Source organism: Corapipo altera, unplaced genomic scaffold (genome assembly GCF_003945725.1).
Source record: "Corapipo altera isolate COAL_440 unplaced genomic scaffold, ASM394572v1 49, whole genome shotgun sequence".
Taxonomy (NCBI): Eukaryota; Metazoa; Chordata; class Aves; order Passeriformes; family Pipridae; genus Corapipo; species Corapipo altera.
In genome coordinates this window covers 1,475,056-1,502,442 of record NW_020884879.1, presented here as the reverse complement: position 1 = coordinate 1,502,442, position 27,387 = coordinate 1,475,056, and the positions used below count along the sequence as shown (strand labels likewise).

General features: G+C 42.5%; 1 long non-coding RNA gene across 2 annotated transcripts in view; it reads left to right on the top strand.

Annotated features, from left to right (window-relative positions):
* Positions 1-24,824, top strand: part of LOC113945123 — a 34,429-nt gene extending 9,605 nt beyond the window's left edge. The window contains exons 2-6 of one of the 2 annotated variants that reach the window (XR_003526955.1): positions 101-292; positions 15,472-15,561; positions 17,972-18,148; positions 18,810-18,884; positions 24,168-24,824. This is a non-coding gene — a long non-coding RNA (uncharacterized LOC113945123). Of the gene's footprint in view, positions 1-100; positions 293-2,716; positions 3,239-15,471; positions 15,562-17,971; positions 18,149-18,809; positions 18,885-24,167 lie in introns of those variants that run through there. The other variant, XR_003526956.1, reaches the window with a different exon arrangement.
* The last annotated feature ends 2,563 nt before the right edge of the window (positions 24,825-27,387 follow it).

The following is a 27,387-nucleotide window of genomic DNA, read 5'->3' as shown; positions in this document are numbered from 1 at the left end:
GAAACTCACTCAATATCACATAAAAACATGAAAACACACACACAAAAAAGTACTTATTTTAAAAGAGGACAGCAGTTTGAAAGCTGTCTATATTTTACAGGCTTCAATGGTGCAGAGCCTCCGGAGAAACATAGCAGGAACATTTGGATGCAAGTAGATGTGTTTCCTGTTCAAACAGAAGCGAATCACTGAGATGCCTGAACATAAGAGATAACCAAGGCTTTGCACATATCACTTAGTTGTTCACAGAGAAGCTCATCAAAGCACAGAAATGACCAAGGCCAAAACAAAAGTAAGTTGCTGAATTATTCTGTGAATTTCCAGATTGTAGCTACACTGCAACATTTTGAACCCTTTTCAGATGTTTTTCCTTAAACTTTTAATGCTGTTTAAGAACATATAAGTATTTCATTTCTTGATCATGTAATGAACTTTATTAAATAAAATATGTTTTTAATCTCTTCTGATGTTTTTTATGCTCAGTTTACTGTGCATTTTGAATAGACTTTAATGGGTGCCACCTAACCATACTATAACAAGTTGTGGAGGAGGCTAGCATTCAGAATGATTATAAGGGGTATTTGTTTATAAAACAGGAAAAAACCTCAGTGTCTCTTTATTTGTTTTTGTTAGTAGTAATGCTGGCTTGCATACAATAATTTTTAAAATGAATGCTAAGATGATCTAGAAGACAGAATAGCAAATGGAGAGCCTGGGATAGCCGAGTCTGGTTTTGAACCGGGCAGGGAAGACATAATTCTGCATATTGGAAGGTACAATTCTATAGAACATTGGCCTTGCAATCCTCGCTTAAAAAATCCTCTCCCTCTGCCAGGAGGGAATCTTCTGCCTGGAGGAGTCACTCCAGTGCCAGCCAGTACAGCAATCCACTGCCTTCTCCCAGTTGTGTTAATGAAATTCCTTGTGAGCCCACACTGGAGGAAAGACCATTGAAATTATTACAATTAAAAATAGCTCTCCCTCTTTTCCTCCCACAAGGAGTTTATTTTTAACTTCCATCACCTCAGTGCTCTGATTTAAGCACTGCTGTACACACAGTTGTTTTGGCATGACTGAGGAGGTGACAAACTGCAGGCCGGAGGTGGGAACAAACATCTGGGGCAGGAGCTGGTTGCAGCAGCTTAGCTGCCAAAGGCAGTGTATCATGGGACTATGGTGTGATAGTTCACAGTATGAACTTAAACTTTGCCTTTCCTGTCTGTTTTCATAGCCATGAGGCATCTCTGCCCCAAATTCCTAGTGCAGAAGTGCTGGACCAGTGTTACTTTCCTAGCCCAGCCTGGTTCATTTGCATTAGTGACTTGCAGTCATGTGAGCTACATCACTGGGAAACACAGTGCAAGTGAAGCCTCGGCTGAATCATGAGGCTTAAAGACGTTTAGATGGCTAACTTTCAGTCAGGAGAAGGCTTAAATGGACAGGGTTAGGAGCAGGCATATGGTCAGTGACAATGCCTTGGACATAGGCCAGAAGCCACCTAGGCTCACAGCTTTAAATGTTTTGCTTACATGCAAAGGATCAAGCTGTGTATGTGACTCAGGACTGAGAAAGAACTTCTGCCAGGTCCTTTTGGCCAGGATTTAGGATTCTTCCATCTTTTCTTAAAGCACAGGCCATAAGTCACTTGCCAAAATCTTCTTTCTTATCTCTCCAACTTCCTGACGTTTTATGGACCTCAGGCTATGGCGGGCCTTTGACTTCTTCAGTCCCCTGCCTGTGCTTTTTGTCTTTTGAGGACTTGAAAGCTACAGCCCAATTCGAATTTTTGTTAACACCTGTGTAAGCACTTGGGTGAACTTGCATAGCCTTTAAGCATAGGGGAAGTCAGATAATATCTAATCTTATACCCATTAGGGTAAAAGTGTGTCCCTAGCACATTGGTTATTAACCAATGCATTGTAGAGCAGACAATACGGTGCATCACATAACCCATCCTACAGTTTCCTATACTGAAACCAATTATCTGACTGGTTCACATGTGACAGCATCACAGCATGATATCATCTAGAATCCACTGAAGTCAATGGAAGAAACACCAATTCAAGTGAGTTTGGAGATCTCCTTTAATGCCTCAGGTAACCTACCTTACATACACATCACAGTCTGGTTTTTGAGCCTCCACCATGTTCATAAGCCTTTATTTTTCCTGCCAGTCTTGACCTAGACTAGGAAACTGGATGATTTTGTTAATCATGATGACTGGCACTTCTGGCAGATTTAAGACTTCAGTGTCAAACTCTTCAGTAAGAAGACCTTGTTTGCCTGCACAAGCATATGGCTTCTCTTCTGCTCCATGTGCACTGTTCCAGTCCTCCCTGAGGTTTGTAGACCTTCTTGTAATGCAAAAAAATTTAAAATAATATAACATCGCCATGACTCTAAAGGAGCACTTCCATGGCACTCTACTGTATCCTCATGTCATAAACAAAATGCCAAATTAAAAGTCAACCTTGAAAATCATCTAGCTCACAAAAGCATGATTTTGTGATGGAATGGAGTAGTCCAAGCTTGGCTGGACTACAAAGACCTCCAATCCTTCAAGAACTCAATAGAGCTTTAGTCCATTGTCTACAGAATTAGCCTTGGAACTATTTCTTCAAAGGGCCTCACTGATTTCAGGGACTTTACCTGCACTGGAGTATTTTTCTGTTTATCTGTTAACTTCCTTCATGCCTTTTCTGTCCTCACTTCACAGAGGTAAAGCACCAAACGACCTGTATTGAATATACAGAATCTACACACTCTGGAGAGCGCGATATATGGCATGCAAAAAAATTTTTAAAAAACAATGTATTTTCCTAGAAATCCTTACATATCCATCAAGCTGCAAGTTATTTCAGAGAATACTGATGCTACTCGTAAAAAACCATTTCCAAAGTCAGCCAAAATTCCAAGAAAAAGAACCCAGAAGGGCAGGCAGACAACTAATCCATTTTGGAGCTGTCAGGTTGTGACCTGTGGTATGTTTTCACAGGAAAGGCAAAAATTAGGTTCTTTCCCAAATGAAGAACAACATGGTGATTTAAATAAGGAAGGATAAATGACAAATATACAGTTCTGCCTGCACAGAAAACATTCCCAAGAAGAGGACTGATCCGACATGTTGAATCAGTGTTGAATCAGAGTTGAATCAGAGCTCCCACTCCTGAGCTCCCTTTCCTGGCTGCAGCTTGTGTAAAAGACTATAAGGAAGGAAAACCCATGGAATAATGAAGATGAATGCAATAAATATATCTGAGCCTGTCTACTCGTTCTAGTTGTTAGTGCCACTAGAGAAACCCTGCAGGGCTTTAAGCAGTTCTTAGTGATGAAGATTTATGAAGCCCTTTTAAAAACTTCATTAAGGGGTCAGAGAGATTTAAGTGGCTTTGTAAGCTCCGCACTAAGCCAAGAGATTCTCTTTGCAGAAACTCGGCCAAAGGCAGCTAGGGCATAGCTGGCTTGCAAGGGCTCTTCACACACTCTGGTTTGGGAGGAACAATGATGGGTACCCTATGTATTTGGGCAGTACAGCATAATGCTGAAGTCCCAAGCAGGGTTGTGGTAACTAAGATGGTTAAAGGAAGCTGCTTAGCGAAAGTATTTCCTCTGAACAGTGTTAAGGCCAGCATGCTCTGGTAAGCAAGCCAAGTCTGCATACACTGCTAGCATAACTTTCTTCTTCCAGTTTCCCTTAGTTTGTCCAAAAATATGCTAAAGCATTTTTTTGTGATTCAGACGTGTTTTCCTCCTTCTGATGGCAAGTGCTGCCCAAACCTCATAAAATCATTGCCCAGAAACATGCCTTCCCTACTAAGGCCTCCAAGCAGTTGTTTAGGACTGTGATTATTTAGATATAAATAGCAGTGCTCATTAATCTAGCAATCACTCCCAGCTACGAAAAATGCAAATTGGGTTGGCTTGTTTGTGTTTTCAAGAGAGAGAAGGTGGTGGTGGTAGGTGGGAAGGGGAATGTTCCCCAGGTGCTGCTGTTTATCACCTTTTTGTCTCACTGTGAGCCAGGGAATGTTTCATCTGCACCCTGCAGAGCTTTGCTGGGCTCTGTTCCACCACAACTGAGGTGGGTGTGCATCATGCACATCTTGTAAAAGTGGTTCTTGGACTGACAGATTGGGTCAACCCCATAAAAAAAAATTCTGGACTTTTTTTTCTATAGGTATGAAGTGGAAAAAGCTCTGGTTGCTGGCAGAGCCAGCAAACATTGACAGAGCAAGAGATGAAAACTGCTTTGGTAGCTTCACAGGTAAAACTACTATTCCCTTTGTCTTACTGAAGCTGCTGGGCCAGCAGGAAGCAGCCATGATGGAGCAGACCTCATGAGCTGTCACAAAATTTGGTATAACCAAAGCAGCAAATCTTCAGAAGCTGTGATTCAGCTTGACTGCCCACCTGAAGTGAACACCCTTTGCTAGATGGCTTATAACCCAATACACTGTGCTTCAAATGGAGTGTGGGAGGCAGTACACAGCCTCAGTGCCTAGCAAGGAGGAGAGGGCCTCCGCTGGAGCTAGAAGGAAAAAAGGTAAAAAGAGAAAGACAGTAGAGTATGGAGAAAGAGAGACCTGAAAAATCTGCAGCAAGAAAAGAAATGCTAGACTGAGCCCTTGAAGACCTCCCTCACCTCACATCCCATTCCTGACAGCTGCCAGCAGCAGACACTTACAGAAACCTCCCAAAAATGCAGTATAAGGCAGCTCGTCTGCTTTTTTAAAAAAATGTTGTTGTTATTATATCCAGCATGTTAAGTACCTTCAAATCTAAATGCTTTTAACATGAATTGAAGTGAGCACCTGAATTTTAGCAGTATGTTGTTGGACAGAAAGTTTAATAATGGAATGAATTGAACAACTAATTTTCTAGATTTTAAGGAAGATTGTTCATACCAGTCTTCATTTAGAAATACACTTTTTACATCACAGAGCTTAAAATACCTGCTTTACACTAAAAGGGAGGAACAGGTAGAACCATGCACTTATGAACAGGGCTTCTCAATGAGGTTTCATGACAGAATGGCTCAAGGCTGAGGTAGCCTCTAGTAAGGGTTAAATTTACGAATGATGCAACAGGCAACTCTCTGGGTGACAATGCTATCTGGCACTACTTTAGCATCTATTAGAAATACAGCATTGGCTATAGAGTTTCCCAGTTGAGCTGTAGCAATACTTCCCAAACAGTTATTTGATAAATGACTCAATATTAATGAACAGCATAAGGAATTTTGTCTACCATTACCCCCATCCTGCAGTTTCTTATAGGAGCCTTACCTTTCTATCCTCATTTGAATACAATCATTTCTGGTGCATTCCTGAAGCTAGCAACAAAGTCAGGAGGTGTCTTCCCCTGTGCAGGAGCAAGCAGAGACTCAAGAGTGAGTGGATTATGATTATGTCTGACAGGAAGGAGAAGCCTCACTCATGATAGTGAGTCACAAGATCTCGGCCTTGACAAGAACTACTACAGAAGAGCCAGTTGCGTAATATCCCAAAGAAGAGCGATTAAGTGGTTTCATTGATAGAGGCTTTTATGAGCTACACACTACAAATAGCAACTTCATTCAGGCCATTTCAATGACACAGGCTAGAGACAGGAAGATCCAAGATAATAATGTTTTGCCATGGCATTTTGGGAAACTGGAGATCAGGAATTTTTCCAGAATGGGAAGCTTGTTTTGCTCCCTGAAGACTTTGTTTTGATTTCAAGCACTGCCGACTATGCACTGTTGTCACATTGTTTAGATACCTTTTTTATTGCTCCCTTGATCGTAGGGCACAGGGAGATTTCTTCAGCAGACAAAGACTTTTCTGAGGCATATGCTATAACAGTGGAAGGAATCTGCTCCAGAACTTCCACAAGTACAGGGTTAGCTCACAATATCTAAGTGCCTTTACATCAGGAGCATTGTTCTTGAATGTCCAATGGAGACTGGAGATATAGGGTGACAAAGGGAAGCAGTGGGTGGTTCATGCACCTGGTGGCTGAGTTCCTGGGTGCCAATGTGAGCCCTGGGTGCTGACAGTTGCCTCCACAGCCCTGAGGTGCAGCAAGTTTCATCTCTGTTGGTTGTGTCTGGCTGCTACCCCTTGTGAGATGTTACAATGGCTCAGGTGGGAGAGTAAAGCTGTCCTGGGTCTGCTGTACATAAGCCTGTGTCACTTCAAGAGGCAAATCCCTGACCTGTATGGTTTAGAGTAATAGCAACTTGGATGCTATTAGAGTAAAAGCACTTGGATGGCTTCATAACAGTTCCAGAAAACATATTACAGTGAAGTGTACCCTGATCCTTCATCTGCAGCTGTATTCATAGTCTGCCAGAGCAGGAAATGTCCAAAGTGACTGGAATCCATGAATCAGGGGGCCATTTACATTGTTGGTTGTTTTTCTTTTTTTTTTCCCCTTCATTTTCCACATGCAAAATAATATAGGTTATCATTAAACTTAGGGACTTTTGATGATTCCCAGTTAGCACTCCTAAACTTTCTGCTCCCTTCAAGTTTGTGAGTGAAACAAAAGATAAACCAAAGTAGAATGCAGTCCCGAGTTTTCTTGAGTCAGCAGGAACTTTGCCAGCACTTGATTTTTTAAAATCTGGTTTCCTCAGCTAATTCAGTCATGTAAAATTAGCAGCCTCAAGAAGAAAAGGGTAAATGTGAGTGGGTTACTCCTGTTATACTCAATAGTGGGTTATGTTTCCCATTAGCTCCCTCAAGCAAAACCTACACACCTGTGAAGCACTGTATTTTTTTTTTAAACCCCCTCTCTCTGATGAGACTTTAGGGACACGTAAGCAACAATGTTTCTTGCAAACTTTCTTTTGGGCTTTGGGTGCTGTCATGGCTGTTTCCCAGGGGCTGTCAGCCCAGCCATCATATCTCATTTCAGCAAAGGAGAAGGAGAACATTACTCTTTCCTTTCCCCTCCACGTGTTAAAAAGCCATAGGGAACCACAGAGCTATGTCATCCTGAATTGCTGTGACCGATTTGTCAGGGAGCTTTTCCTACTGGAAGGCCGAAGTACCACAACTGCTTGTCTGCCTGTGTGTGTACGCTGGGCTGTGTGCAGGAAATGGGGTTGGCAGAGCAGCTCCTGCCCAGCACAACGCTGTGAGTGGTTCCCTTGTACCATCCTGGCTGCAGGAGAACATGGAACACAAGCAGGAGTGAAAGCATCTGGCAGTGGCAACTGCCATGTGGGCTCAAGTCCCACCTGCTGTACTGTCTGAAATGAAACTGAGTATTTCAAGGCTGACTCATCAAATGAAGGAAAAAGTAAGTGGGTCTTCAGGTAATGGGCTTCAAATATACAAATTAGGCTGCTGCAAAGAGAAAAGGAATATTTTGTCTCTGTTGGCAGATGAAAGGTACAGGCAATGTTAAAGATCCACCAGAGAAAACTGGAGAATTGCCATCACCTGTGCTCTTAAAAGGAGGTTAAACACCCTAGGAGAAGGCAAGACATAGGAAAAAATGGATTTGTTACCCCTCTGGGGTCCTTCCCAAGGGAAGATCTCTGTGGCTCTGCAAATGTGTGATTATCCACATCTGCCAATGGATAATGCATTCACGGGGGAGAAAAGTTTCATCCTTGATGAATCAAACAAATGATTCATTAAAAATCAGCAGCCCACTCCAGGAACAATCCACTGTCAATATAGTCATGAAATCAAGAGGAGTTAAAAAACGAACAGCTGTGGCACAGCAATGAAACCTCTCAGCAATTAAAGCCCACCAATAAATATTGCCGAGCGCTGGAATGAAGTTTTATATTTCTAGAAATTATTTTAGCTGTGGAAAATGTAAACTGTGTCTTCCCTGCAGACACAGCCAAAACTAATCAAAATACTCCTCATAACACAAAGGAAATACCTCTGGGCTGCGATAAGAACGATGAATGTAGTTCTTTTATGTCTCCACTACCTAATAACAATAAGATGGACTGGTGGCACTGTTTTCAGCACAGAGATTAATAGTCAGGGAGAAACTGAGAAGGAGAAAGTACACTTTCAGTTTTCTTTCCGATGGCTAATTAAAAAGCCCATATCTGAGAGGAAACACTGTGGAAATGAGAGTTATTTGGATGTGCCTTCTCCCATATACTATCACTCTGCTTTGTGAGGAATGCTTTATTAACGCTAATCTCATCTCTGTGCTTTGACAGAAGTTACAGTTTCCTTCCTTTGCAGCCGCTAAGGCTCAGTTCTATTACAGGGTTTGTTTAATGGGAGCTTTATTATTTTACTAAATTACCTCATCTTCTGGGAACAAACTTAACCTTGAATGTCGAAGCTAAATGTCTTTTTAATGATGCAAGTCTGTTTGGAAATTGTACTTTGATGACTCTAAATTTTCTTCATTCTGCATGTTTAATATGTGCAATATGCACAAAAAAAGTAATTAATTTCTGCAGGCTTTCCCAATTCAGTATTTAAAATCAATTTGCTGCAATTATTAAGGTTAAGACAAGAGGTATTCAGGCACCAGAGAGGAGCCCCTTGCAATCACTAGAGAACCCATCTTTAGTAAACTGGAAAATTATACAGTACTGATACTTAAATATTCCATATTGAAATGTTTAAATTCTAAGATAATATAAATAAAACTCCTAGGTGCATTTTGGAATGGAGCTTTCTTGTGCTGCCATGAGACCTAATGAGAAACTGTGAGAAACAACGAGAAGCTACCATTACCCCACATGAGATGGTGATTTGATCCATACTTTGTAGTCAGGCCAAATGAATGTGATTTTCTAGAACAGTCTGTGATACAGTGGATCTCTCTGATTCCAGGGAAACAAGGCTTTGGTTACAAGGTGGTTTTCTGAGCACAAAGGGTGAAGCAGGGTACAAGGCTATTTTGTTAAGATCTGATGTACACTAGAGGAATTACTGTCTTGGTTCCTGGTTGATTCCCTCCCAAATGCCTCTGAGTTGCTGCAAACCCACACAAAAGGCTTCTTGACTCTAGAAAAATGTGTGTCTATGTTTAGGGTGTGTGCAGTTTGGGTACTTCTGAGGCTGTATTGCCCAGAGGTCACCTTTGGGCTAAGTTGGGGGCACTGTTTTTTGTTTGTGTGAGACTTGAGTGGGAAGAAATACATGAAAATCAAACAGAAATATGCTGTTTGCCAGTGGGGTAGATACACTGTGATGACTTATCTATTTAGGAATATTGTTAAAGCTTGTGAATTTCTTTCCACATCTCCATTCAGAAAAGTCCTGTACCTTCCTGAACTAGGAGCAGAGGTCTGGTCACTGCCTCCCCTTCCTCATGAAGCCCACACAGCCAGGCACAGTCTCTCCGGTGCTTCCCGGAGGCACTGAGTTGCTCCAGACCTGCTGCATGCGTGTGCACACACGTCCCTTGCCTGTCACCTGTGAAAAATGGTGCAGGCATCTGGGGTGGTTAGGGAATCAGCATTGGAAAGATTGATGCTTTGGGGAAACAGCAATTTCTTCCCAGCCACTGTATCTTCAAGTGAGAGGAGCCCTGAAAGAAATGGTAGATGTGTCAGGTTGCAATACCAGTCTGGAGTGCCAAGAGGTTCCCAGGAGAAAAAGATACCGGGACCAAAGGAACAGGCTGGATAAGTTGTTCTGAGGGCTCCAGACAGCCCTTACCTGCATCAGGCTTCCAGTTTTGCCCCACACTGCTAAGGTATTAGAAGTAGGGTTACCATGAGCAGGTCACTTTTAGCACAGTTTCCTTTCAGCCTTTCTCATCCTATGAAATAGCCCTGGAACATCTTGCGAAAACAAATTCTCTGACAACAGCCTCAGAATTGGCACTAGTTATTTCTTCTGTCGTTAGACACCTAAAGTCAGCTAAATATCATCCAGAAGAAAAATCAACAGTTCTGATACCTGTTTTCCTGGTCCTTAGAAGTTGCAAAGCTTCTGTCTGAACTCAGAGGAAGAGAGTTGGGTATTCTCATCAGATGATCCACTCTTCTACTATAATGCACCCCAATCACTCCAGATCAAACTTTTTATCCCTTTTTGGTGCCATGCCAGTAAAATCACCTCTCATTCTCTTACTGTAGCTTTTTTATACAGAGACTTCTGCACTTGCCCCAAGGAATGCTAGTTAGCTGACCTGAAAAGATCACAATCAATCAAGTGCTTCCCCACCCACAAACTTTGTATTCCCTCCAGCACCCCCATTCCTGTAATAGTCTTGGGCTGCCACAGTGTTATGAGTCTCTGAAAAAGTCTCTTGCCCTGCTAAGCAGGAAGGCCAACTTTCCCCTAGGCAAACTTTCATAGATGTGTTAAAACCTTTTCCAGGCGAGAGCCATGAGACAACATAATGCTGTGGGCATCAGAAAGCTGAGGGAGGAGTTCTGGCTCAATTCATTATTTGGGGATAGCAGCTATTCCACATTACTTTTCAATGAGATGGGGATGATTTGGATGTGGACTGGGTTACAATTTCATTTAGTCACGTTAGTCCCAATGTACTCTGCCATTTTGCTTCCCCCAGCACCTGGGATTGCCCAGGAGCCTTATGCCAGTGCAGGCCCGGGGTGTCTCTGAACTGAGTATGGAAAGAGCACTTGCACAAGGGCTCCCCTTGTGCCTTAAGCAGTTTGAGCACCTGTGCTTTATTCCATCTCTGACTGTAGTGTGAAGATAAAATGCCCTGCAAGAAGCCACTGAAAGAGAAAAGTCCGTATTTCCTGCAGATCTTTTACATGGTAAGAGTATATTTTCATATTTTCTTCTCCCTGACTCTATGGTTAGGTACAAGTTTTATGGCATTGCTTGGAAATTCAGTTGACAGACAAGGTCCTGCTGTGCTACTAAACATAAACATTTCACCTTCTTGTTGTGTTAAGCCTTGGCTGGATTTCTTTTTATCATTTTTTTTTCCCCGAATGGGAATGCAAGCAGCTGAAGCCCAGGGAGAAAACATGAAAATAGATTTCTAGGAAAGTAACCAAAAGGGCTTTACCAGCACGACAAGTTGCTTATCAAGAACTATTTTAGGAACGTGAGGAAATGAAACTTTGATGAGAGAGTTCCAAGAGGGAAGATTTACTAGGGAGCTGAGGGTTCAAAGCAGGATGACAGCACAGATATCAGGAAACCTTCTCTGCACCTGTTTCTCAACCAGCTGCCTAACCATACTCCCCCTCCTTTCTGCTGGCAGCTGAACGGCCGAGATCTGCATCCTCTTTTGTACTAATCCGCTCCACCGTCTGTCTGGAAATGTTTGTCAGTCAATTCATTCCCTCCTCCTCCTGAGTAAAGACATAAGACACAGTTTCTGATTTTAATGCCCAGCTGTGCTCCAGAGACCTCATATAAATCCAAGTCATACTCTCAGAGAACAGGGTCTCAACGTGCCTCAGTTTCCCATCTGTACAAGGGAAATAGGTTACAGCTTTCCTTTCTTCTTTATACTGTCTGTATATTATCTAGTGAGGCATCAGGCTCCTCAGGCTGGTAGATACTTCCTTTGCCTCCTTCCTATATCCAGCATCTAATGCCAAATGAACCAGCTCAGCTTCAGTTTCCAGGTGCTGTCATGATTTAATGGTGCCTGAAGCACTTCTATTATGGCCCTTCGGTGCAAATTTACTGCAAATCAAAGCCCTTTTAAGGATGGTGATGACATGTAGTCTTCCCCTGTGCCACTGCTTTGCACATGGGCATTTTGTGAGATCTCCTCCAAGCTGCATGACTGAACCATTGGTTTCACAAGCAGGAGTTTTGTCTTCCTCCTGCAGGCTCCTGCCCCGGAGAAGTACCCAAAACTCTTGCTTGTTGTGCCAGATCCCAGGATCCCAGAATATTGCACTTCTGCCCCTGTGCTGTGATAAGCCAGCATGGATGGCCTTGCTGAAGTCAGCAGATCATCGTACAGTGTCTTGGTTTCACATGGGATTTTGGAGTCAGTTTAGGATGATGAAGCTAGACACCTCATCATATGCCTATATGAAGGCTCACACCTCCTTTTTGTGTCAGCAGGTGATTCTACGTCTAGATGAGAGTAACTGGGAACAATATCCATGTCAGCCAAACTCCAGCTCTATCCCAGATGGAATTGTTGGCTTGCAGTGGTCACAGCACCAACCAGCTTTCCCCACTTGTCAGCTTTTAGGAAGGAGTGGGATTGTGGAGCAAATAGCGCAACAAACTTCTTGTCAGCAAGCCTGGGACAGGGTGACAGAGCCTGGTGGTCCCAGGGACATCCTCAGATGCTCTCCTCAGAGCTGCACAATGGTGACCCAAGCTGCAGTGTGGGGTGGATGTGGTGGTTGGCAACGTCTGGGTTGATTAAACCTGGAAAGCAAACACTGCTGCAGAACCTGCCTGCATGCATAGTGGGGGAGATGCCTCTCTGATCTCTCATCACCCATGCACATAGAGCGTGCACTGGGCTTGTGACAGGCTCAAGGCAGTGAAAACAACCACCTACAGCCCAGCATCCATCTGCCATCTTAGCACAACTGGTGGTGCAAGCAGGATATCGATAGGTCCTCGGGTACCTGCTCCAATAAAGTCCAGGCCAGCTGTTTGAACACTCTTGCTTGAGCCTTGTTCTTGCTCGATCCCACATTAGAGAGGGTTCCTGGGTTCCAGGCAGCACTAGAGAGGCTGATCTTGGGACATTACGCGTGGGAAGTGACTCAAGCCATGGTGGTGAAGCTTGCAGAGGAAAGACCAATCTGGAGGGTCTGATGGTTTGTCCACTCCTCAGCCACAATGAAGGGATGCCAGCACATCTCCACTTTGGGGGGTGAGGACCTTATGGAGACCTTCCTTTGAAGCATAGGCCCATTCTTTTGACACTGCATCGCAGAGACAGAGAGGGCAGAGTTGGCTCCCATCTGAACATGACCCAAGCAATCTAGGAGAAGACCTAGGGGACTTCTCTCAGAAGAGTGCTGTTCTCTCTGAACTTGAACTATATCCCATAATTTCAAATAAAGGTTGGCCCACTTAGATAGCTGAGGAGTCTGCATCAAATTCCCAAGCTTTTCCTCCTCCCTGACAATGAGAAAATAACTTTTAATATCTCTTATATATCAGGTTCATGAACTCCTTAAAGAAATTATTCTCATTTTAATATCCATGGCTGAAATACTTTTATCAGTGTGTGAAGAGTTTTAAGGACATAGCTGTCTCAATCACATTAGGCTCCACTTTACGTTGTTTCTTCTGCTCTTTTCCATCCCTGTCCTCCCATTGCTTGCAGACCTTGCCCTGGTTGTTGACTACTGTAAGGATGGCAGAGGTGGAAAGAGTAGCTGATTGCAGATGAGAGGCAAGGTGTGGGCTATGCACTTGGAAATTTTGGTCAGACATGTATCTTTCATTGTATGAATGCCTCTGTGGTTTTCAGCAAACTTATGGGATTGTTGCTCCCGTCATTGCTATTGCTGTTACTCGGGAGAACCAGAAGATTCATTCCAAGTACCAGACCTTTTGAATTAGGGAGAGAGGTAGAGAGAGTATGCTACAAAAGCTTCTGGTAGGAGATATATACATAGTGCAGAGAATTTTGTACCAGTTAGATGTATGTAAATATGTAAGCATGCACATTTTTTGCATGTATATTTATCTTACATATGAATGTGTTTGTATATATATATATATATATATACTCACACACACACACACACGTATAGACATCTCCTATCACTTACAGTTCTCTAGGAAGCAGGACTGTGTTCTCAGTGCCTGGCCACAGTGAGCATGTCTTCAGTGTCCCCACTGCATTCACAATCAGGAGGACCCCCTAAACTTTGGGGCTCTCACGACCAGTTTCCCCATATCTGATTGCACAATCAACAGCTGGCTTTGGCTGATCTCTGCTTTGGGGATCTTTTCCGCCTGGACAGGGAGCTCAGCCTGGGCTACAGCCTGTTCCAAGTACCACACTGATGTCTTTGATTACAATGATGTCTTTGAGACATCTTGTAGCAGGAAGGCTGTGCTTCAAGCTGAAGAGGCAGACAGAATAGAGTGGAGTTGTTGCATCCTCTGCAGAAAACTCCTGGGAGAGTAAGACCAAGTCTTGAAGCTTTCACCCAACAAGCTTTGACCCCCTTGAAAAAGACTGCCTTTTCCCTCTTTCCTTCCCCCTCCCTTAGCAAAACTTTGAGCCTGTGCCAGTCCTGGGCATCAGGACACTGTGTCATTCTGCTGCAGCCTGTGACAACCTGATGGGGTCGGTAGGCATTTGGGGCAGAGAGGAAACCCAGCACCTTTGCACACTGGAGCCGTTTACAATGACTTTTGTTGCTGATGGCACATGTTTGGTTGTACTTGTTAAATCTTGTTAAACAGGAAACAGGTTTCGAGGCGAGAGGGTCCCTTAGAGTTCAAGCTCCCGCTTTCAAATGTTCTTACAAGATGCACAATTGGCACTGACTTACAGGAAATATTTAATTGCAGTCGGAAGGCGCTGGCTCCACCGACCTTGTATTACATTCCTCTGTGTGCTCCTTTCACAATGATTTTCACCTATAGCTTAAATCAGTGTTTTATTTATACCAGCCAATGATGAATCCAACACCATCAAGGGGATGAGCAGACCATGGATATGCAGTGAACTAAAGGGAGGAGCAAGCAGCAAGGAATAGTCTTATGAAGGAGAAGGGGCTGCCGCAAACCCAAGAGTGACATATTTATGAGTCCAGTATCGGTTGCCTGCACTGATAAGCTGCAGTCATTAAAGGAAGGAAAAGTCACCTTTGTGTATATAAAATATACAAGATTCATAGTCTGAAAAGACTTGACAGGAAAACATTAGGTAAATAAAGGATATCCCATAAAGCATAATGTGAAAATTAAATTACCTCAAAGGGAGGGAGGCTCTCTGTCCCAGCAGTGAAAGTGAGGAAAAATGAAATTCCTCTTTTCCATCTCAAAGCTTATTTGACTTTAGGGTTTTGGGTGGATCTAGACACATTGTTATTGATGTCTATAAAAAAAGCATTAGAGTCCATTATGTTGGACTGGAAATGCTGCAGCTTCCCATAAATTTTCACTACATGCTCACAAGGTGGTGAGAAGCATGTTATGCATTGCTGCTCACAGTGGCCAAATAAAAGAAGTACTATTTCAGGAGTGAGTTGGACTTTCAACATTATTTCTAGTTTTCAGATCTCACCAGATTTTCTTTTCATCTGATTTTGGGAGCTGTAGTTGTAAAACACTTGGAAATTTTCTGCCATCCTCCCCAGACTTTTCTTTTCTGGTGAGTGAAACATATCCAGGATCCACCTATTTTTGCTTTAACTGGTTGGTGCACCTCCAAAGCTGAGGAAATGTTGAAACATCAGGGAGAGGCAAAAGGAGGGAAATTGAAAGAGTTCACTTATTAAACTACTCAGTAAAAAAAATAATGGGAGGGGAGGGAAAGAGAAAGAGAACAAGAAAGATAATCCAGTATTTAAAAACTTCATAATTAAAACCCCAATTTTTAAAAAATTTATTTTTACAGAATGAACAATTTCACAAGTAAGAGGTCTGCTACAGGCTGTCTCCATGGAAGGCATGCATAGCCCCTGCCTTGCATACAGGTGGCCAACAGGTGAGCAACGTATGGGTGTGCAGCCTCAGCAACAAGTACCTGATGCCCAGGGTCTTGGTAGTGTTTTTGTTGGGGAGGAGCTGATTCAATCTGAACCAAGCCAGTCTCCTTTTTTATTTTAAACCTTTATGCTGAAGACACAATCCCCACAGTTGTTAGGTAGATCCAAATTCAGTTTGTAGCCACTATTAAGGTCATATTGATTTTTTTCCCAATGGAATTCACAGACCAACATCTATTTATAAATGTGACAGTCTACTTTATTTGTCCATCTTGATGGAAGTCACTTCCCCAGTGTGCTGTGGGATTTTGGAGTCATAACTTAAGCAAAGAGCTCAGCACCAGTTCCTTGGGTTTCTGTTCCCAGAGTCATGCACCAGAGTTGCTGATCCAATTGAAAACCATCTGATTGTGGTGCATCACACAAGCACAAGTCTCTCTGGTGCCCAGTCAGGGGCTCAGGAAAGAGAGGCACTTATTCAGCTTTTGCACTGGAGTTTGCATCAACACCCCTTCCCACCCACTCTTCTGTTTCAGATCTTTAAAGGTCTGAGTCGTATTACTGTCACATCACTGCCACATCTCAATCTGCCTGTGAAGCCCTTTGCTCTCCAGGAGCTGACAATGTCCTCTCCAGAGCATCTCCAGCCCCTCAGGATTCTGCATCAGGCAAATGTACTGAGTATTATTATGGGTGACTACTGAAGGGAAGAAAGAGACAAAGAAGCTTATTCTGGCAAACTGAACTGAATCAGTGAGGGTGAAACTTCATTATGTTTGCAGACCAGTTGTCTACTGCCATCACTTTTGCACATCAATACTACTATTAGAGGGTCACCATAAAGAGCTCTTCTTCCATTTTTGAAATGCCCACATCATAGACGCACAGTGTTAAACTTAGAAGTTTCCTTTCCAAGTCAAAGCAAACACAGGGCTTTCTGATCTTGGCAATCAAAGTTGCTTCAGTGACCTCCATTGACCTGGCTTTTACCAGACAAAGCCCTTGCTCTTCTGGAGCTGTCTTGTCCTTCCAAGTGCATGGGAGGAGGTCCCTTATTTTTATCATATATCTTGGAATTAAAAGGTGCCTCTGAGCAAGGTAATCACTATCACAGCCAGGTTTGAACTTAGGAAACTGTGACTAGCAAAACAATGAATCACCAATTTTCCACCTCTGGAAATACAATTTAGTTCAACTGCGTTGCATTTATGCACAGCCCTTGGGGATATTTCTTTATTTGTAAGGGGTTTACTTTCAGAACTCTGCATGTGATCCCCCATTAGATAAACAAGGTGAGATCCAGAAGAGAGACCAGTTTTGCAAGAAGCCTGCTAGATGAGGCAGCTTCGTTTCATTTGATCGAGAATTTTTCTTTTATTCACACTTTGGCCCTTTGCTGATGTCTCAGCTCCCTCTCTAATAAATAACTGGTCCACATCACTAAACTGCTGCACATAACTCAGAGCAATTTGTTACTGTTGACAATGTCTGTGCAGCAGGGGCCCAGGAACAGGCCAGCATGGAAGCAGTAATACCTCCCACTCTTCAGGAACATGATTTCTGCCTGATTACAGCAGGGGTCATTGGTAGGACAATGCAAAGAAGGTCATATACAATTGCCTCCACACAAATTGTATGAGCTGCAAGATACTCACATGAGCTGCTTTACCCAGGAGTATCTGACAGGAGAAATCGGTTCTGTGATATCAACAACAAAGATGTGGCTGGACATTAAAAAAAAAAACAAACATATTAATAATAACCAGAACACAATGAAAGTGTCCGAACACTTGATACAGCCCTGGGCCCAGAGGGTAGTTTAAAATACAGAAATTCCTCTAGAAACAATGATAAAATAAATCCAGTAGGCCTAAGGTCCTTCCAAAGATAAGACAATAAACACAGTCTCCAAATACTTGGTGAGACTGTAACATTAAGAGTCATGTACAGTTTTAAAAAGAAATGAGAAAGGATTACATTTTTCTTTCCCCCCTTGATCCCCATCTGTCTGTCCTTCATGAACACTGAGCAGCGCAAAGAGGACAGATTCTCATGGCATGGTTACTTTGATGGCACCCACCACAAAGTAATTATCTGAGAGTCAAGATGCAGGGAAAGAGGCGGTTTCAGGGTCTTTGCTGGAACAGGAGAGCTCAGCTGTCCTCTGCCTGCAAAACAGTTTGAGGGTTAGCTAAGGGTATGTGGAACTATGTACATGGGGTACCTACTTTTTCTCTTCCCAGAAAGGTCATAAGAGCTGAGGGACAAGGAAAAGCAGCTCCTGGTCTTGCGAAAAAAACCCTCATCCTTGTACATGCCAATTGCTCCAGTTCAGCGGGGCCTTTCTCAGCTTTCCTTTGTCTACACACTTATCAGCATATAGTGCCTAATGCACCTTTCTCATTATAGCCACCTTCCTTGGGAGCCCTTTCAGATACAAGACATGGAGAGGAAGCAGAGGGAACATTATTTCTGTACACACTGCAGTCTTCCATTGCCAATTAGCGGGTCTCTGTGGATGTTGGTGTTTGAGCCTGGAAACCTTGGGGCTCAATGAAAGAACATCAAATGCAAGGTGAAAAATAGGTCAGCAGAACAACTGGAGGGCAACTGTGGTTTCCCAGGGCTGTAACATCTGGGCTTAGTGGCACCGTGTGCCAGTGCTTTCCAATTTCAAAGCTGTCTTATTTGTTTCTGTGGGAATTTCGGGGAAGTTTGTTATTTGCTGTTGGTTTTGTGTTTTTGTTTTGCTTTTTAACAAAGCACCTTCAGAAAGAGTACGCTTTCCAAAAAGACATTGTTTAAGGTAATAATACAAGAGGGAAAATGGAGGATGTGGGGTAAGGCAAGAAAGTAGCAAAGCAGAGAGAATCTCCTCAGTTGCTCTCAGTACAAAAACACTGGGTCTGTAGGGTTTGTCATGGATTAAAATCAAGAGGACCTCCTGGAAATTTTCAGATACATTTCATGGAAGACCATTTATTCGGGGAAAAAAGAAAAACCTCATTTTATTTCTTGAAATGTTATGTTATTGTTTAAGATCACGGAAGAGCCAAGCAAGGAGGAATACCATACTCCCAGAGCTCTCATGCACAAAGCAGAAAGATCTATGGCAAATTGGGTGTTGGCTATGGATGCACTAATGATCAAAATAAAGGCCATTTCCTGAGGGAGTTATGGAAGCCTTGAATAAAAGACACGGATTACTCAAGACCCTCAACAGCCTCCACCACTCGGTCTTTGGCAGAACTGGCTTGCCCATTTCTGAGGAGGCAGTCAACTGGAAGAGGAAAGTGAAACAACTCAAACTGGGGAAGTGAAGGTAATTTGAGCTTCTTGGCTCCAAATGCAACAGGAGGCAGCAAAGGGAAGACGAGGGAGCAAGGAGGAAGGCTAGGGCTCAGAGAAGTATAACATCCCATGGCTCCACTCTGTGAAAACAAGAGCAGGCTTCCTGCCCTGTATGCCACCACTTTGGCAAATTCTAGGAAGGGTAAGAGCATAAAAGGTGGCCAAGCTGGTGATGGACCCTTCCTACGTCAGTCATCTGCAGAAAAGAACAACAAAAAGCAAACCTGCTGTTTTTGACATCAAGCAGAAAGATAAACTCTAATATCAGAAGGGGCAGACAGAAGATCATCCCTTTCCCCATTCTTTTTAAGATTTTCCTTGACCAGTCAATGGTTAACACTAATATGCAGGTCCCTAAAATAATGCACAAGGTTCAGATAGTACCAATGGTTACCAATTAATTGTAGGAAGGCAATAACATGCTATTCATGAGAGGTTGATATTAAAGTAAAATTACTAGTTTTACTTGCATAACTTCTATTAGTGACATCTTATTGGGCAAAAGGTTGAACCCAGGTAACTTGAGATGAGGACAAACTTCACAAGATGGTGGCCTTCACCTCATTCTGGATGTTTCACAAACATCTGGATACTTAAGAAGATCTCATGAAAGAAGAATTTTGCAGGGTATCTCTCTGTCTTGTAACACTCGCTGTGACACTGATCCTCTGCATTAGTAGCACAAAATAAAGGAGCTACTCACACTCTTAAAAGTCAGACACAGCTACTTGTCTTGATGGATCAAGATCAAATCTCTTGTGTTTCTCAAAGGGAACTAAATGAAACTAAAAATCACAAGTTCTCATGTGATTTCCAGTATTTCCTATCTTGAGGCAGGCTACAAATCTTGCTTGAACATTTAATGGCGCTACACCTTGCAAGCTAATTCTGGTCAGACAAAGCATTTCCATTAAAATGGAAAATAGTTCACATAAGGTATCTATGCACATTCAAACTCCAAGTTTCAATGTAAGCTTAGTTCAAGTCTGGGCTTTTAGACTAACTTTGCTTACTTACTTATTTTTAAGCTGTATTCATTTTCCTCCTCTTAACATGATTTCTGACATGCTTATCCTTTCTTGCTCTTGCCCAGCATTTCCAAACTTGCTAAATCTACCCCTTTTACCTGACTTATTTCTCTGGAAAGAATGAGCCCCTCCTCCTTCCTCCCCCTTATCCCTGTGTAAGTAACATCCATCACTGTATCAGCACCTGACTGAGCAGCACCAGGGAAGGGTCAAGGTATTATTTCCTACCCTTGACAGGTGTTTTAACAACGTCAAACTACCTCAGCTTATAAAAGTTTCCATTCTACAATCTGCTGCGCATACTTTTCTTCTTTCTGTTCCACCCTCCCTGGAGGTTTCTTGGCTCTGCTTGTGCCAAGGCAAAAAGCCACTCACACTTCTACAAGTACAAAAGCAAAAGACAGACTTTCCCCATGTTGTGCAGTGCCAAGAAGAGCCACTGCACACGAGAGCAACCTCAGGGGTCTTCTGTGATAGCTACAGCTGGCATTGCCCCTCGTGGGTCAGGCGTTGTCGGAGGCACGATGCTGGGAAACCCTTCACCAAGCAGGGCCATGCTTGGACCGAAAGAGGAGACCCAGAGGTAAAAAATAACCACACGGAGACACAGGACAGCTTCTCAGACACCAAATATTTAGTCCTTGTCCAATCAACCCACATGTGCACTTACAGAACTTGCTTATACTGACAACATTATAACCAGAACTAGGAAACCAGCACCACAGTAGACTCTGGGCAGATAACAGAGAATTTGAACTATTGGGATGCCAATTTGGTTGCAGCAGGTAAAAAAGTCAGAGGTGATAACAAAATGTCAGTGCTAAGTAGAAGCAGTAGTACAGGCATGCACAGCTCTCTGGAGTGCTCTTCAGGGAGATGTCAGATATTCTTCTTCTCACTGCCTTTGTCACTGTCCTTTTCTGCCTAGCATAAGTGTCCAGACTAAACTAGGTTAAATTACTCCTTGCAAATAAATCTCTACGGCCATCAATTAATCAGGACAATTAGCTGAAACAGAACATCTAACTTTCAAGTAAGTGGGATTATTTCCTCCCTTGGGACACAGATGCTTAGATATTACTCAAAATTTCTCATTTTCTACAAGATGTGTTTCCCATTAGCTTCAGCATTCAGAGACACAATGCAGCAGGTCATTCGTCCAAGAAAGAGAGGAGCTCCTTGGCAGGGCTGCCTTTTAGGACTCTCCACCCCATGTACACCCTTCCCTTTAGCAATGATACCTTCATGCAAATCAAGCAATTACTCCTGAGCACGCTAGTATCCAGGCATGAAGGTTATGCCTGGTCTTAACCTCAGGAAATGTGAGGAAATTTGTATATTCAGATAACAGTGTGTGGAGAAAGCATACGGGGAGGTGAGAAACCGTATATTTTAAAAAACATTTAGTATGATTATATATTATTCTACATCCTCCTTTTTGAATGGTTTGGGCCATTTTGTTGGGTGTTTTATTCCCCACAAAAAAGCACTGTACTTAAGCAGTAACTTAGTATATCTTGCATTCAGTTGCTGATAACCATTATGGAAAAGCTGCAGACTTCCAGCCTCAGAAGCAACTGAATAGTTAAAGATTGACTGGACCTGTTCAGAGGTAGATTGACAATATTTCTGGCATTCTGAGGCGGGCAAGTCAGTGGAGAGGATCCGAGCACAGCCCCAAGCATTAGTTATTTCTACTTTCCACTTGGACTCCTGCAGACTGAGAGGTGAAATAAATGACATTACAGCAGTCTTTGTCCATCAGAGGCATCCTTCAAGCTGAAGAATCCTTGCAAAGACTGTCTTTTTAGAAAAAAAAAAATAATCCAATTAATTCCTTAATTGTGGTTAGTTGTTTAACTTAGTTTGGCTATAATTCATAAAGTGAGTTTAGACATCCAGCAGAGACACGCACAACTTCTTTGACAGTGGCACTGGCAAAAGTGCTTTCAGTAAAACCCAGAAAGAAACTGCAAAAACTCTACTCAGAGGACAAAGAAAAGGCTAAAGTCAGCATTTTATCTGATAGACTGTCTTCAGGAAATGCCTGTGAAAACAGTTTTGGAAAGGAATAGCTGATATGGCTGCAGATATTCCCTGAAATAAGAAAGGTGCAAAATCCTGGTGCCTTTTTTTAAATTTTTTTTTAAAGAAAACAGAACAGTTCTCAGCAGAAGAAAAGTATTCTGCCACCCCTCAAAGTCAGAGTGCCTTATTATGGGTAAAGTATGAGAAGATACAAAGTTGACAGGAGAAGGATTCATATACTTGTAAGAGCAAAAGGAAATAGCTCTGCATGAAAAATGAGGGAATGGAAAGGGAGAAACAAACACAAAGGAGGCCACTATAATGTTGAAGTGTTTACCTAGCTAGGCTCTTTCTGAATCTCTGAGTGCCATCATCACAGTTTTCCTCATTCTCAGAATTTTTTATGTGGATTTTTTTTGCTTTTTTTTTTTTTTTTAATTGACAGACAGTTGTACCCATGAAAACCTGAACCCTGATCTGCTCTGCTGCATACCTTTTCTTCTTCACTCACTTGATGGCATGCATTCTGCGGGAGAAGGAAACAGATGGAGAGCTGGCAGGTGTCATATCCCATTAAATACAAGAAATATAGCTGCAAAGGTCTTTTAACTGTTATAACCTCCTGCCTAACCACTGCAGTTAACCAAAGCACTGTAAGTGTTGCTCCTAAAAATGAGCTCCCCTTCTTTTCTCATATTCACACTTACTCAAAACATGCATGCCTCTTACATGTAGTGGAATTGATCTCACCTTTTTCTGGGGGTGGAAGTTGAGTGCAATGCAGAGTAGACATATCTGCAATGCAAATGATACCCTAAATGTGTCTCCAGAAAACAAATGCACAGTACATGGAAGCCCTGACAGATGTACTCTGTCCTGAAACCTGGGAGCAGCAAAAATAACACTGACCTCACTGTCAGCACCCAAAGTCCTGCAGCAACACTATCATGGGGACATATTCAATTGCAGGGGGATGCTGACACATAAGAGGGCATCATCGACTCCAGTTTATTCTTTATTCTGCATTTCTTTAAAGACAGTGGAAGGCTCCTGGGGATGAGACATGGAGAGGTGCTCCCATGCCTGGAGCTGGAGGAGTGGTCCATAGGGGATCCTATGGCTACTTGGCTGAAATGGCAGCTCAAAATTTCCCTCAATTGTGGTTTATAGTTTCTTGGGAGGAGGAGCTCTCGATGGAGAACAAGGGAGCTGATGCTATAAAACAGACCGTAAAGTCAAATGTCAACTTTTATGGCCAACATGAGTATTTGTAGGAGCATATTCCAGATTGCCCAGGCTGTTGCATAATGGGATGGCTCTTACTGAGCTGGGCAATAGTGGGATCATGCAAGCAGCATAGTGAAAGCGGAAGATCTGACACATTACAGGCAATACTGCGGTTGGGATCACAGTGGGTAGACTAAGATGGGTGTTTGGGGGCTGTAGAAGCACTTGCATTTTATTTATCTGTGGCCAGTTGTCAATCTTTAGCTGTAGTTACTGGGTTGCAGGTGAGGGAACCCGAAACAATGTTCAGTAGCTTTGGGAAAAACAAAGACCTTGACAGGATCCTTATATGGGGGAATCCTTCCCAGAGCCCCTGAAAGTGTCTGATATACTAAATACTTGTAAGCTCAGGTACTGGATGAAGCATGCCTGGAAATTGTACTATAGAAATGAAGTGGCAGCCTGCCATCCAAGTCAGCCACTTCAGCATCCATGTCTTCCTCTCATCTAGTGCCAGAATCAATCAGCCAAACCTGATTTTGATCTGCTATAGCTGTTACTGGCATGGAAATGGGAAGGGAACCATCCCAAACAATAACAGCAAAACGAATATCTCTTTAGAATCTGTTTAAGCAAACAGGCACAATAACCTAATCCAATCAAAAATAAAAAATGATGCCTCTCAACAGCAGCAAATGGAAGATAAGAACTAGCCTTTATCAAGTCCAGAGGCCTCCTGGACAGAAGGAAAAACAAGTGGAAGATCAAATGGATTGTGGGTCAAGTAAAGCACTAGGCAAAGAGGTTTGAGCCAAACCACAGGACACATTTGTCAAACTCTTAAAAAAATAGAAATGCAGGATCAAAGCAGAAGCACTTTGCAAATATTAACATTTGTCACCTACTTTTACTTTTGATGTACTTCATTTTGAAGACATTTTTCCCTTTTTTCTCTTTTTTTTTTTAAACAGGATAATCTAATCTTTCAGTACACACACTTGCCTCCTTCAAAAGAAACACAGTGACAATATTACTGAAACATGGAAGACTTTAATAAGAACATATTAAAAGAATTAACGCATGGAAAATAAATAATAAAAGCACATTAAGCAGCAGTCCAAGGAAATGTTGTTGACATTGTTGTCAAATATTCTAATATAAAGGTTTTGGTAGTTCTCCCAACAAAATATAAATGAAACAATAAGTCCTTGATTAACAGGATCAAAATATGGTTTAAAAAGAAAAAAAAGAAACTAAAAAAAACCTTGAAAGCTCCATCTGGAGGATTTTCAACTGTGTGTTTGTCCCTGCTACACCAGCCCTGCAGCTCATGTCCTTCACACAAAGACAGCAAGAAGAGTTCTAACTCAATGGTGTACTGATGTTTCTGCAAGATTGGGTTACAGCTTTGTTTTCTTCCACCCTTCAGTCAGAAGGTTTTCATGTCTCCACTGACATGCCAAGCCACAGGACTGTAGAGGGCTGGAGCAGCGCTGAAGGACTTTCATCATTGGAGGACCTTCAGCATGTGTTGAGAGCAACCTCCTGCACACTGAGAGATTGCAACCTTCTGCAAGCTGCGGCCAAGGTACTGCTTTGCATGGCACAAGATACACAACAACAACAATGCCTCAGGCTGAATTTAGGAAATTTGGTAATTGTCAAGTGTGGTAAATCATCTTTAAAGCAAACACTCTCAAAATTGAAGCGATAAAGTTCATTACCCCACAATAAGGCAGTAGCGAGGAATACAGTGAGGCTGTGGGCAGGGTTTCAAAGCAGCGCCACCACACTGGGCGAGATACTGCTGCCTGCTCCTGACAGGATTTCTGAGACTGCTGGCACCAGGGCGACAGGCCAGTAATCGTTAACAGGGGAAGTCTGTCTGGTGCCTGCTCTTTGTTCCAGCCCCACTTTCATATTTGAGAACCCTTATGGTATACTTTCTATTCACAGCAACATTTTAGCCTGTCGCAAGTGTGGCCCCAGTGATTATAGTTAGGCAAATACAGCAAGAACCCACACATGCTTGAGCGCTTCAAAGTATCTTCCCCCCCCAGTTTCCACTTGTTAATATTTGACTGAGTCTGTAGTTTGAACAAGTACTTCCCAAATATATTTCAGCTTTCAAAAAGAAAAAAAGAAAAGCCTCGGAACGTTTATGGTGTTCAGAGCATTTATGGCTGAAACTTGTTCTGCAAGTTCAGCCATCTGTCCTGCCCGTCCTTGCACAACCGTTCCCTTGTAAAATGCAGTCCCTCATCTTATTGGGGAACTCACAACACTCCTGGCACCACATTCAGTTCCTGGATATTTCAGCAGGATGACTTCTTGGAAACAGTAAAAGCAAGGAAGAAGCTAGGAAGATGTGGCTCGAGATGCTTACAGCTGCAAGGAGGAAAGAGTCATTGAAATGCAGATAACAATCTCTCCAGGGATCCACCTGGAGGAAGGACATACCCAAATTGGGGATTGTGATCGCCTCTGCTTCTGACTACATGAATGGGAACTGCAGTACTAGTAGGAACATCAGAGATGGGCCAATGTGATTATTATTCAGATTAACAAGTGGGATAATTGCCATTACTGTTATCCACATAAAAGAGCTTGCAAAGGGGATCCATTCTTGCTATTCACCGTTGGAGAAATGTATCTGGAATTTCACCGAAGCTGGAATACACAGGGTGCCATTAACTCCAGCAGCGGCCCTTCCAAGCACTTTACGCAGTCTTAGCACAGGTGACTCAATGCGATTTTACACAAAAGCTTCTTCATTCTGCTTTTGGCAATATAAACCATTTTAAAGAGGATATCAACGATACCATTCTAATAGAAGCTATAACAATCGTTCTTATGTGAATTTTTTCGTCTGTTTTAAATCTCCTTAATCCTATGACTGGACCAATGTGAAATCAGAGAATTTTACAAACCCAGCTTCTTTTTTTTTCAGTCATGCACATATATCAGTTCTGGATTTCGTATTTCCCTACATAAGGCTATTCCCTGTACGGTGATATTGTTTGTTCACCAAGTCTGGCAAACAAGGACACTGCAATATTAATAACAAGGCAGCTCATTTTCCCTTTGAAGAAAAGTTCTTCTTTAAAAATAAGCTTTATTATATATGTAAATAATTGTGTGTTCCTAGAAATTAGAGATATTTTTTAACATGAAAATATAACATCATTATAATAACCACATGATCCCACACTGGCCCTGCAGATGTCCCGGGTGAAGGCAGAGTTTTGTTGAGGTGAGTTCTACGTGGGCAATTAAATAATTATCAAATTTTCCATTGTTTTCTTCCCATTCTTCTCACAAACCATAAATGCTGTCTCTCCACCTCTGCCATTTCACTGACTGTAGATGTTAATGTCACCTCTCCATCATGTCTCCTCTGTTACCCCTTCTTCCAGGTGCCTCTTTACCTTTGTAGACTCTTATTCCACTGTATCTTCTAATCTTCTAGTTTGCCACTGCGCAATCATAGTTGGAGCTGTCAAGTAATTTTCTCCCTGGAAGACACCACTTTTACTGTATCTCATGAGAAGATCACAGTTTTTCCTTCAGTAATAACATCCCACCAGCTCAAGCAGGTAAGCAGAGGCAACCTGCAAGCTCTGGTCTATGGGTGCTGCCAAACAACCTCTTTGTAGCATTTCTTCCTCCTGGAAATGCATCCAGGGAGCAGTTCACATTTTCAAAGTGTAAATCAGGCTCATATCTTGGATGCAACTGGTACAGCTGGAGCATAGTCAGTTTAAATCAGGTCATAAAGTGAAAACTAAAAATGAATGAGCACAGAAAATCAGCTTGGCTAAACTCCACCACAATGATTTGTTTTCCAAAAGGCAGTGGATTTACCAATTTCAGGCCTTCATTGGTGCTCTCTAGGTTTAAAGCAAGATATTTCAACAAAAATTATAGCTGAAGAGCCATTCTGCTAATCCAGGAAATGTTGTGAGGGTGACAGTAAATGCTGAAGGTATGTGTGAGAGGGGTATATCCCAGCTGGTACTGTTATGTCTTTACACAAAGCAGCCAAACAAGCAGAGTTCTTGAATTTTTTGCCTTTCTAGGCCCCTGCCCTGCCCATGGTTCCAGGGCTGCCCCACTATCCCAGTAGGCAAGGTGGGAGTTTTGCCATATTCCTGCAAATTCCCACTGAAGAGGCACTCTGTGGCTGGAATG